Source organism: Dermacentor andersoni, chromosome 7, assembly GCF_023375885.2.
Source record: "Dermacentor andersoni chromosome 7, qqDerAnde1_hic_scaffold, whole genome shotgun sequence".
In the NCBI taxonomy this organism is placed as follows: domain Eukaryota; kingdom Metazoa; phylum Arthropoda; class Arachnida; order Ixodida; family Ixodidae; genus Dermacentor; species Dermacentor andersoni.
In genome coordinates, this window is record NC_092820.1 from 87,015,579 (window position 1) to 87,026,525 (window position 10,947).

The 10,947-nt window shown below is 46.3% G+C and overlaps 1 long non-coding RNA gene across 1 annotated transcript; it reads left to right on the forward strand.

The window, feature by feature from the left end:
• Window positions 1–4,445: 4,445 nt before the first annotated feature.
• On the forward strand, window positions 4,446–7,963 carry LOC129385460 (uncharacterized). The gene is made up of 2 exons (XR_008612985.1): window positions 4,446–4,595; window positions 7,574–7,963. It is a non-coding gene; the product is annotated as an uncharacterized lncRNA (long non-coding RNA).
• The last annotated feature ends 2,984 nt before the right edge of the window (window positions 7,964–10,947 follow it).

Sequence of the window (10,947 nt, forward strand, 5' to 3'; positions counted from 1 at the left end):
AACAGCGAATCAACATTTATAATGTAGCACCTGTTCTGTTGTGACCTCTATAGTGTCTTCGCAAGCTTCGTCCGAAAAGTAAGGGCTGAATTTCTACAGGGAGCCCGAGTGTTATTACCAATGAGAACGTTAGCAGATTTACAGAACACAAGATCATTTTTTCCACCAAGTCGACCTATAATATTTTCGAAGAGAAAAAAAGTTCACCTGTTCATGCTTGGTTGGAAAGAATACTTTTCGTCTCAATAATACGAAACCCGCCAAAGACAGTGAAATAGTTCCTTCTTGAGGGAATCCCAATTGAGAAACGCTAAATATGCGGAATAAGCTACATACACGCTGCATACTCACGGAAAACTGCGCCAATGTCTCTGCTCTACTCCTGCCAGGTGGGGGAGACTATTAGAGCCGTTGAAGGACTGCGTGAAGGACTGCAAAGGTCATTTCCTGCGTCACACGCCCAAGTTTCAGCGATTGCTGACATTGTCCCGGGAGAAATTCAGCAGTCACTAAGGGCCCTAAAGTCTACGCAGCCTTAGCCTTAAGCAATATGTTATGCAACCACCACCAGCCGTCAAGTCTCTCCTGCACGCCAACGCCAGGGCCTGATAGCGTCGCAGTTTTGTCGCGAGCTACCACCGGCAGTTCTCACCTGTCCACTTGTCAGCCCATGCAATGCTTCCAGCAAGCCCGAAGTGTGGCGTGATCCAAACCACCACCCGCTCTACTATCACGGCATAGATGCTGGCCATGCCTACAGATAACGCCTATAATTTCGCTTGGGACTGCGGCGGTTTGATGTGAGCGCAGCACACGCACAGGAAGGTGGACGGCCGCGTGTTCTCGCCGACTACCTCGCCGCTACTCAGTGGAGCCGTCGAAGACCTGCTCACAGTCTAGAGGCCGCTATCTGTAGCCGCGGCACCAACATTACACTGGCCCATCACGTCGTGCCCCTTAGCCCATACCTAGAAATCTAACAGCAGCAACTGATAGAGGTGCGGTTGCAGTAGGACAATATGCCGAAAATCCTCCGTCGCCGACCATAACGATCCAACATCCTGCACGACTACGTGGCAACGACACGCCGCCATGAAGACAAAGCCTAGAACCAAGACTACGACTCCTATAGACTTGAAGACGAGACTTAACAACAACGGGACAATGCGGTGCAGTCGTGATCCAGTGCAGTGACCTAACTGTTATGAAAGATGAAGATCCATCAACCTCGACATGCTTCTTTTCGGCACATAGCTACCGCTTTAGTTGATACAGGAGCCAGCTTGTTTGTCATGAGTGTATCCTTCGCCGCCACTTTAAAGAAAATCAGAACTGCACACAAACGCCCTCAATTTTCGAAATCTGGAGGACAACTGACAACGCCTGCTAGGATGTGCATGGCAAGCAACACACCATGTAACCAGACTCACCCTGAGACTTTCGTTATCTCGCTACATTGCTCACGGGATGTAATCTTTGAAATGAACGTCCTAAGCCGACGCGGTGCATTCATCGACTTAAGAGTCAAGTAGATAACGCTGTAGCTGAAGCGCGCGATACCACCTGATTGGAGTCTAAATGGCCGTGGTATAAAGATACGGAGATCAAGATACTATTCTAACTCGCGGCAGCATGGTGGTCTCCATCGCAAGGCAGCACATGCGAGACAGGGAAGGCATATTTGAGGGCGGCCAACGGCTGATTCTAGACCATGAAATCGGCATCGGTAAGGGGAAGGGTGGAATTGCTTGGAGGAAAAGCTAAGATAATAGTGATAAACCTCATTCTTGAATTTAAACACATGAACAAGGGCACGAAGATATGCATAGAAGTTACAAGTCACTAATACGTTGGTCCTTCCAGATTCAGCTGAACTATCCACGATGGTCCATGTCTTCCAAGGCATAATCAAGCAGAGGTTGTAGGTCTGCTCCAGTAATAGACGGACCTTTGTCGTCATTTTCAAAGATTCAATAAACAGCAGTTACCTAGCATTGCCTAACAACCAAGGAATGTGCTTGACCCCTCCGAATTTCGACATGAGTTCTTGAAGATTTAGGAAAACAAACCGACAACTAGCCATCATCCTGCCGTCGGAAAGCCGATGGGCGTCACCTGTAGCCTACGTGAAGATAAAGGGCGGAACTATGCATTTGTGTGTCATTTATCATGGCCGGGACAAAATCACAAGAAAGGTTCGTATACACCCCCCCCCCCCCCCTTGCCCCATCGCCCGCAAGGATTGACGACACGTTGGCCCTGTTCTGGAACGCAAAGTATTTTTATTTATAGATCAGCACGGGTGAATGGCAAATCGGAGTGGGCGAGAGTCATACAGAGAAAGCCGCCTTTATCAAGGCAGTCCTTGCTCGACAGCTTCTGCTTTTGAGCGTGTATTGGGCACGGTATTCAGCGGCTTGAAATGGGAGATCTGGTCTACTTGATGATGTCATCGCTTTCGCCACAAAACTGGCCATCACTTTCAGCGCTTTGCTACAGCAGTATAGGTGATAACGCCAGATTGACACGTGTACTTCTTTATCTTTATCGGGCGACCACATCTCACCGCCTAACAAATGTTATCGCACAGCGCAGGACGCGCCTGCATGCAAAAGAAGTTTCTGGAAAGTTTTCGATGGTTCCATCCGCTGTCTGTCACCGCAACTTGTATAATCTGATTGCATGCATGCGCAACGCGAATAGCGTACAACTTTGTGGATGAAACGCGGGTCCCAGCGGTTACTCTGCATTATTTCGACGACCGCCGAACAAGGCAAGTCGGGGCATTCCGAGAGTTGATACGACGACTGCAGTCACCACTAGTTCCCGCCGTTGTCGAGGAAAATGCGGTCACTGAAATTCACAGCGGTGCAAGCAAGGTATACCTCGACGCTGAACTAGTTCAGACGAAACACAGCATTCAAAGCGTCGTATTTGCAATAGCTAGTAGCTGTGGAAAACGGACGCCAATTATTCAACGACGGAAAAGGAATACCTTGCCATAATTCGGACCGGTGCGAAATTTCACCCTTATTTAAAGGGCAGAGCGTTAAATGAAGTAAACGACCTTGACGCTATATGTTGGCTAGCCAATATCATGGACCCTTCAGGACGTCTGGCATGGTGGAGCATCCGGGTGCAAGAATTCTGCATCACCGTGATATACAACTCTGGTCGAATACACTCTGATGCCGAGTGCCTTAGCCGCGCAACCATTGATATGATGCCTGAACAGGGCCAGACGACGACCCTTTCATAGGGCCGATAAATGCGGATGATTTCAGCAAACACTAGGTAGATGGCGCTGCGCTATGAAGCCTTGTAAACCTTTAGGAACGGAAAATGCACCCTGTGCGAAGGTTATTTTGGTCGCGATTTCCCTCAGTTTCACTGCAAAACGGCTCCCCGTAAACAAAAACTTAGCTCAGTCCAGGTCAACTACCTTCAGGTTGTGGCTCCAGTACTGCGGCCAGAGGTTGTGCACGCCCTTCATGATGACCTTATGGGCGGGAACATCGGTTTCTCGAGTATGCACCCGAGGGTGGTTGAAAAGTATTAGTAGCCGCGCCTGAACGCCGACGCCACTCATTACGTCAAGACGTGATCTGGTGCGGTGCCTTTAGCGGCTCTGGTGTTCCGGTGCTGAACACGAGGTCGTGTGATCAAATCGCGGCCTCCGCGATTTCGATGGGGACGATTTGCAAAAACGCTCTCGTTTCTTGCATTGGAGGCACGTTAAAGATCCCCTGTTAGCCGAAATGAATTCGGAGTTCCGCACTATGGCGTTCGTTATATTTAAATAGTGGTTTTCACATGTAAAATCGCAGAATTGAATTGCATCATGAATGGCCAGACTGCTTTTGACGCTAGACACCAGCGACAAGGCCAATTGGATTACAGCAGCTGATTGACTCTCCTTTCAAACCCTTTCGACAGATCCGTATAGATTAGTTGCACCCTTTCCGACTTTAATATTTGGAGACAAGTGCGTCATCGTGGCTACCAACTGCCTTACACGTTATGCTGAAACAATAGCCCTGCCCGGCAATAGTGCGGCGGAACTAGGGAGATTCATTTTCGAGAAACACCACCTGTGACATCGTGCACCATGATGCACGATGTCGCTTTTTCAGATGAACTTAATCCATTCCAGAGTAGAGCCAGACAAGTCACGGGAGTGCAACCGCCTACCACTTGGAAGTGTTGGTCTAATGAAACGCTCGAACAAGACACTCGTCGACAAGTTAGCGATGTACGTTGCCGTCAATCTCAAGATGTGGAATGTCATTGTTCCATCCATAACCATCGCTTACAACACTTCAGTAGGACAAAAACAGATCACGCCGCTCCAGCTGCTTTACAGAAAACACCTGACGACGACAATCGTCGCCATGCAGCCGACCGTCTCCGACGAAGAAAATCTCTGCGTCACCGCCTAGGCGCAGCGCAGTAAAGAAGCCCCACAACTCACCCGCCTGCGCATAAAGAACGAGCAAAGGACGCAGAGTAGACGCCATAGTCTTCGATAACCCAATAGGAATGCCAGTCAGGTGACTGTGTTTGCGTTTGGACTCCGATACACCGACGAAGACATAGTGAGAAACTTTGGAAACGTTATCTTGGGGCGTAGGAAATTATCCGATATCTTCGCGCAATTCAATAGTAGGACCTGCCAGAAGGTCTTACGCAGTCACAGCGGCGTGTCGGGAAACCCGAAGTAGTTCGTATTGTGCGCCCCCATGCGCTTCTACCAGCGCTAACGAACTCTGGGACTTCGTTTCTTTCAGCATTGGTTTTTTTTCTTTTGTGCCTGCGCTTTAGTTTTTTGCGCTCGTATTTTTAGCATCGCAACGATGCGTTTCAAGAGGAGGAGCGGCGGTTATCATCCTTCGCATTTATCATTTTTGCCGTTACTGCCTTTCCCCGCTACCGAAGCTTTTTGACTGGAATGCTATCGTTGATTCTATTGTGTTTGTTCTCCCCTAATCTTGTTGAAAGAGATTGCATGCCCGACACGAATGGGGTAATTGTTTCCGGAAACCAAACGGGCACCAGCGATTACCCTGACAGTTTCAACAAGGCTTGTATAAAGGCAGACGCACTTGAGAAATAACATTGTAAGCGGGTGAAATACACTCTCTCATAAAGCGATAAATAAGTCTACTTGTCAATGCCCCCGCTTTGAAAGCATTGCCCCGATCCTGCAAACACGAGAACGGACACAAAAAGTTCAATCAACGATAACATACCAATAAGTTCCAAATCATGCTGGTGTGCCTTGGGCTGAGTCAGTGGGAGAAATGCAACAGCCGAGAAATGATAAATAACTGCACGTGTCAGTAAATTGTCTACTTGAGCCATGATTTTATCAGCTTTGGGAGCACTCGTAAGGAACACAAGCATGAATATACGTTGTATGTTGCAGGTTTTATTGTGTCAGGTCTAGCACCTTCGCTGGAGCATAATTATGGGCCGAAGACGCACCTAGCTAGAAACGGCCATCACTCTCTTTCTTCCATATACTTATAAGTTTTGTGCATCGCATACGTTTTGTTACCATTGTAAGCAGGAGTGCAGCACTGATATTTGCAAGCACTAACGCCGTTAACGGGCAGGTATATTTTTACCACTGGGTAATTATGAAACCCTGTCGACATTTACCACGTCACCATAGTCTGCTAATTAGCCTGATCAGGAAAAAGGCTGTTATCTACATTTTGTAAATCCAGTTGCGTCAAATAATCAAGAGGTGCTTCTACTGCATGCTAGACACGTTGTTCCGAACATTTTTCTGTGATGAAAACGCCAACTTGCGATGACTGCTACCTTTCCTGTTCGATATACCTAAGAAGCTTGTGAGCTTCATGTTTTTCATTCCCACTATAAACAGGTGCACAGGGCTGGTCACTGATCTTAGTGGTTTACTTGCGCTAACATGACTCACAAGTAGAAAATTTTTTTACAACTCGGTAATAATCGAGTGCTGGTGAGCTATATAACGCCATCACAGTCTGCTGTTTAGCGCGGTCATGAACAAAAATCTTTATTTGATTTTGTAAGTTCGGTTACGTCAAGGAAGAAGAAGGGATTTCTTATTGTATAACAGATGACCGAAACACTCAAAATAAAATTCTCCTTCTACCACTGACAGTATTTGCTTCGATTAAGGTTTCTTTGTAATTCTGGGGAAGGGGGAGAGAAAAAACGGGTGCTAATTACAGAGAGACAAACACTTGAGAAATCTGCTTATTTGCCGCGGTCAGCACGAAATTCCAAATTTTCCTCATAAAAGAATGAGGGGATTGCGCAATACCACCTTTGCGGCGGAAGCGTACCTCAAAAAGACAACTAAGAAAAATGTAGAATCATAAATAGTGGTACTCGGAAATCATGTATCGAACAAATAATAACTTTATCTTGGCAAACACTATTCATACTTTTAAAAGAGACCATATAAAGAAAAACAACAAATGTGGGCAGTTTTACCCATAGAATGTTTAGTTTGTTCTAAGCAGATATGAGGAACAAAATAGCAGTAGTGCCCACGGGAATACCTCGCAAGAGCTGATATGCATTTTCTTAGCTATTTGTTTACGTAGTGCGCTATAATATGCAATTTGAGAATTCCTTTTCTATGCAAGAGCTCTTGGGACGGTCGTTCTTGTTTGTTGTTCTCTTTTACTGTTTACCGCAAGACCCCTTTTCAAACGAATAGTTGTGATACGACTTAGGCCAATCCGCCAGCCTTCTTCGAACGTACCGAACTTGAGTGAACATTTTCGCAAAGTCCCAGCTACCATTAGCAATGTCGGACAGCGAAATGGCAGCCTTCTCTCTTCTAGTACATTACGGGTGCCTACATGTATTGGACGTGCGGGATGGTATGAGATTGGCGATTATCGCAATCATGTCAACGCGGCTACAGAAAACAAAATAAAGTTTTGATTAGTAAGTGCCGGCAAGCAAGATGTTTACATTATATAGGCGGGTTCTTGTTTAGGTGTAAAAAAAAATACGAGCCGATATATTTATTTAAAATAAAATTTACATACGAAAATAATGCTATATATACAGACGATCATGCAAATTGGTATTGTTCACTGGTTTTGTAACATATGCATTTATTATTCTATAGAAAAGAGCTGATCTCAGGTACAAATATTGTTTAACCCCTTTTAAGAGAGTGACAAGTGTTATGGGTGCAAAAATTGCCGAGGTTTTCTCAAAAACGAAAGACGCTAAATACACGGCAGCCGAAGTAGCACCGTTTGAGGAATACGTTAGGTGACAGGAGCTATATTTTCAGTGCTGGCACACCTCTTTTATGAAGCACCTTCGAGCATAATGTCACAGACATCAATAAAACGTAACATCTACCTTGTACGCGTGAAAATAAATAAATTTGCATAGCGAAACAGCTGTCCAAGAGATATGCGTACCACTTTAATTGATGGGCTGACGTCTTGTATGCAGTGTCTCGTATCGTTCCGAGTGATCTTGCATCTTTCATGACTACCTAATTAACAAATCAAGGCCAGATTTATGTAAAATTCTCCTTTATGCTCGCTTTCAGTGTTCAGGATGCGAATACGATGAAGTTTCGTCTCCGTGCAGCCGGTTTGGAAAAAAACCTGAGTTTGGTTGCCCTGAGGATCCAGGAGTACGGCAGGTGCAACCAAGGCCATGCACTGTTGGACAAGACACCTGCCACTGTCCTTCCGGAACATATAGGCGAAGGGACAGGCATTGCGTGGCACTTGATGAGTGCATTCCCCGAGAACGAAAGCCTTTAAGGAAAGTGAGGAGATAGTGCATCATACCAGCATTTCTTTGCGTGCTAAAATGTTTTGAGATATGATTGCATGTTATCGAGCCATGTGTATGCCATGCACTTTAAGTGGTCAGTAATGAGAACTAAGTGCGAATAAAACACACATTACAGAAATACACGGTTTCACACTTACTAGGGTGTGTTTGGTATGTTTTTGGATGATCAAGACACCTTTCAAATCTGACAAAAATACTACTTATATTATTAGTACGAATGACAGCCGAATCTATTTATTACCCACTCGAGTAATGTGCCTCGCTGCTACATGCAACATTTTGTTTTTATTTGAGGGTGTTCCTGCGTAATGCGGATTGCTCTTTGATATCTGACAGTTTATGCTACGGTGGCGAAATGCCTAAATCTCGTCAAAGTTACAATCATTTTATTGTAAAAATGAAGTGTGAATTGCGAAGCACTGAATAACTAAACCACGATCCACGAATAGAACATCTTACATGGCAAATATTTGTGGGAAGAAATGGAGGAAGCTTGTGCTTCGCCTTTAAGAGTGGAACGCGATAGCAATCAAAGATCCCTGACAACTTCTCACGCTTCCCGACAGCTGCAGCTTGTGTAACCGTATTCTTTTTCTGGAAACGCGGGCGGCTTTCTTGTTCTTTTTTTTGAAACCTGGATAGTGTGGCTACGAACCCAGCGGGGTACGCTGCTTCTATTAAAGGAGACACCAAACGACCACTGGAAAAGGGGTTGCTGTTTGACTTTCTCCGCAACAGAATTATGCGTTATCGCATATTGAAATGATAATGCGACGCTATCATGTCAATTATTTGTGTGTAAGTCGTCCTTTACGAATTTTCTGACGCATTTTACATTAAGAAATTCGAATAGTTCATTAACGCCTATGCGCCAAGCGGAGGGCCTGCGTAGTTTGGGGCGATTTTATTCATACAGACACCGCCGCCGACTCCGATACCAGAATTTCTGCGAGACGAGTCCGTAGCGCTCTCGTGTTAAACATTACCACTCAAAGTACCACTCAAAGCTGAATCATTGGTGAGAAGTGTATTGTCGGTTGTTGAAATCTGATTTTATGAGCCATAGGGCGATATCTCAAGTAGTAGCGTGCAGAATTGACCTTTCTGCGGATTGCACTGTGCCAATGCAATGACGCACGCTTCTTAGCACTCCTGCGACCTCCCCAGAAGAGTGAACTCTGCTCCCGAACCCGCAATTCCCAGTGAGTCACGCCCGTTACCGATTAACGTCAGGTGGGACTGGGGAGAGTCGTTAACTGAATATTTACAACAGAAACACAGCAATGACGGCGCATTCTGCACGACTCGAGCTAAAACCACAACAGGGGAGTCGCACACAGTGATGGTAGGGATTCAGATGAGCTCTCCGGGCTGCGCAATCTGGGCCCTGGAGCGGGGAGTCCAATTCAAAAGCCAGGTCACTGCATTGAGATGGATGGTGGGGGACTCTCTGACTGAGCTGAAATGCGATGAGTGGCACGACCACCAGCCAAAAAAAGTTCGCATCGAGGTAACCGGTTTTATTCGATACATTGAGAGGGATCTTCCCAAGCCTCAGAAAAAAGAAAAGTAGGAAAATGGGACGCCCGGTGCTTTTCAATGCAGCGACTCCGACTGGCACGTAAATCAGAGGAAGTGGTAAGTGTACCCTCTACACACAACGGCAATGCTAACGGTGGCGGAATAATCACTTGATAACCTTGCATGGCCAATCTGGAATAATTGGGAAGCGTGTGCATACGAACATGCCACCATTTGAAATAGCACCATATACACAAAACGAAGCACCCGTCCCTTGCGGTTTTCCTAAGAGGGACCAGTTGTTCCTGCATTGAAGTGTAGATGTCCGTGTTCATGATGAGACGTAGGCTGCTGCTGTTGTCGTCATGAAAATGGTTGCGATTGGGGCTGGGACTTTAGATGTTCGTGTATAGCAGTTTGACGGGTAACAGGGCATGTATCAGGCACGGAAACCGCTTGTCTAGTGGTTTCTATCACGTTGCTTATTCGCTGCAGCACTTGATTGGTCGGCAGCACTGAGCTGGCCAAGGTGGTGGAAGGACCACTCACATTCCGCTAGCTGCATGGATGCAGGAAAGCTGATGCACCAGAGCTCGTGCAGCTCATAGAGGAAAGGTGACTTGTGATGTTTACGGTAGTCGTCACCGTATGATAAGATAGAACGGGTCTATTTCTGCTCATCCGGGGACATATACTATGTTGCGCCACCGCTGCTCTTGGGTTATGATGACTTAGGAGCATCAATGCGCGCCGAGCCATCTTCTATGGTAGTGTGCAACTAGTTGCACTATATAGGTCCGCTCTTTTGTCGAGAAGGGGGTGTGCTGGTAGGCCATCGAACTAGCTGCACTATCGGTGGATTGTACCACATTCCCCGAATTCTTCGATGCCGCTGCCAGTCTGAACGAAAAGCTATTTTTCTGTTCATTCTCGCCTACTTGACTGCAACTGGAGCATTTCTTCAGACCTTGCTCTTCCGAAAAGCCCCCCCCCCCCATGGTGGGCTGGAAAAAAGCTGGCTTTCACTACTCCCATTAACAATTGATCTTTTTGGCTTGGTTCCTGTCTAGTTGTCCCAGATTTCACTTTTGATTGGATCTGTCACTTCTTAAAAAAGGAAAACAAATGAACGTCTACCCCCTTTGTAATTCTGCGCATTAGACATCAACGGAGCGTTCTGTCCAATATCTGGCAAAATACTATAGCTGTTACGAACCGGAAATAGTTCTGCCGGGATAACACGTTATCGCGCAATTTTGGGCTCGAACCACAGCTACGAGACATGATGCCCCTGCCTGCATGCGCAAGAGTGTTCCTGAGCCCATTCGTTTTCTCTGTAGTGGTAAGGTTTGAGATCACAGACATGCACGTGTCTGCTTATTGGCTTTCGCTTCATGTCAGCCAGGTTCTACACGAGCGAAGAGATTGTCTCTGGAACAGAACCTGGTGCTTTCCATCTCGGCACAAGGGGAGTTATCCTTTCTTACAGGCCTCGCTTATCACGTGATTTTCTTTCAACAGCAAATCTTCCTGTTTCTACTAAACTTCCCGGTAAGAGTGGTGGAGCTGTGCTTCCTTCTCAGGACGATCAGTGCACAT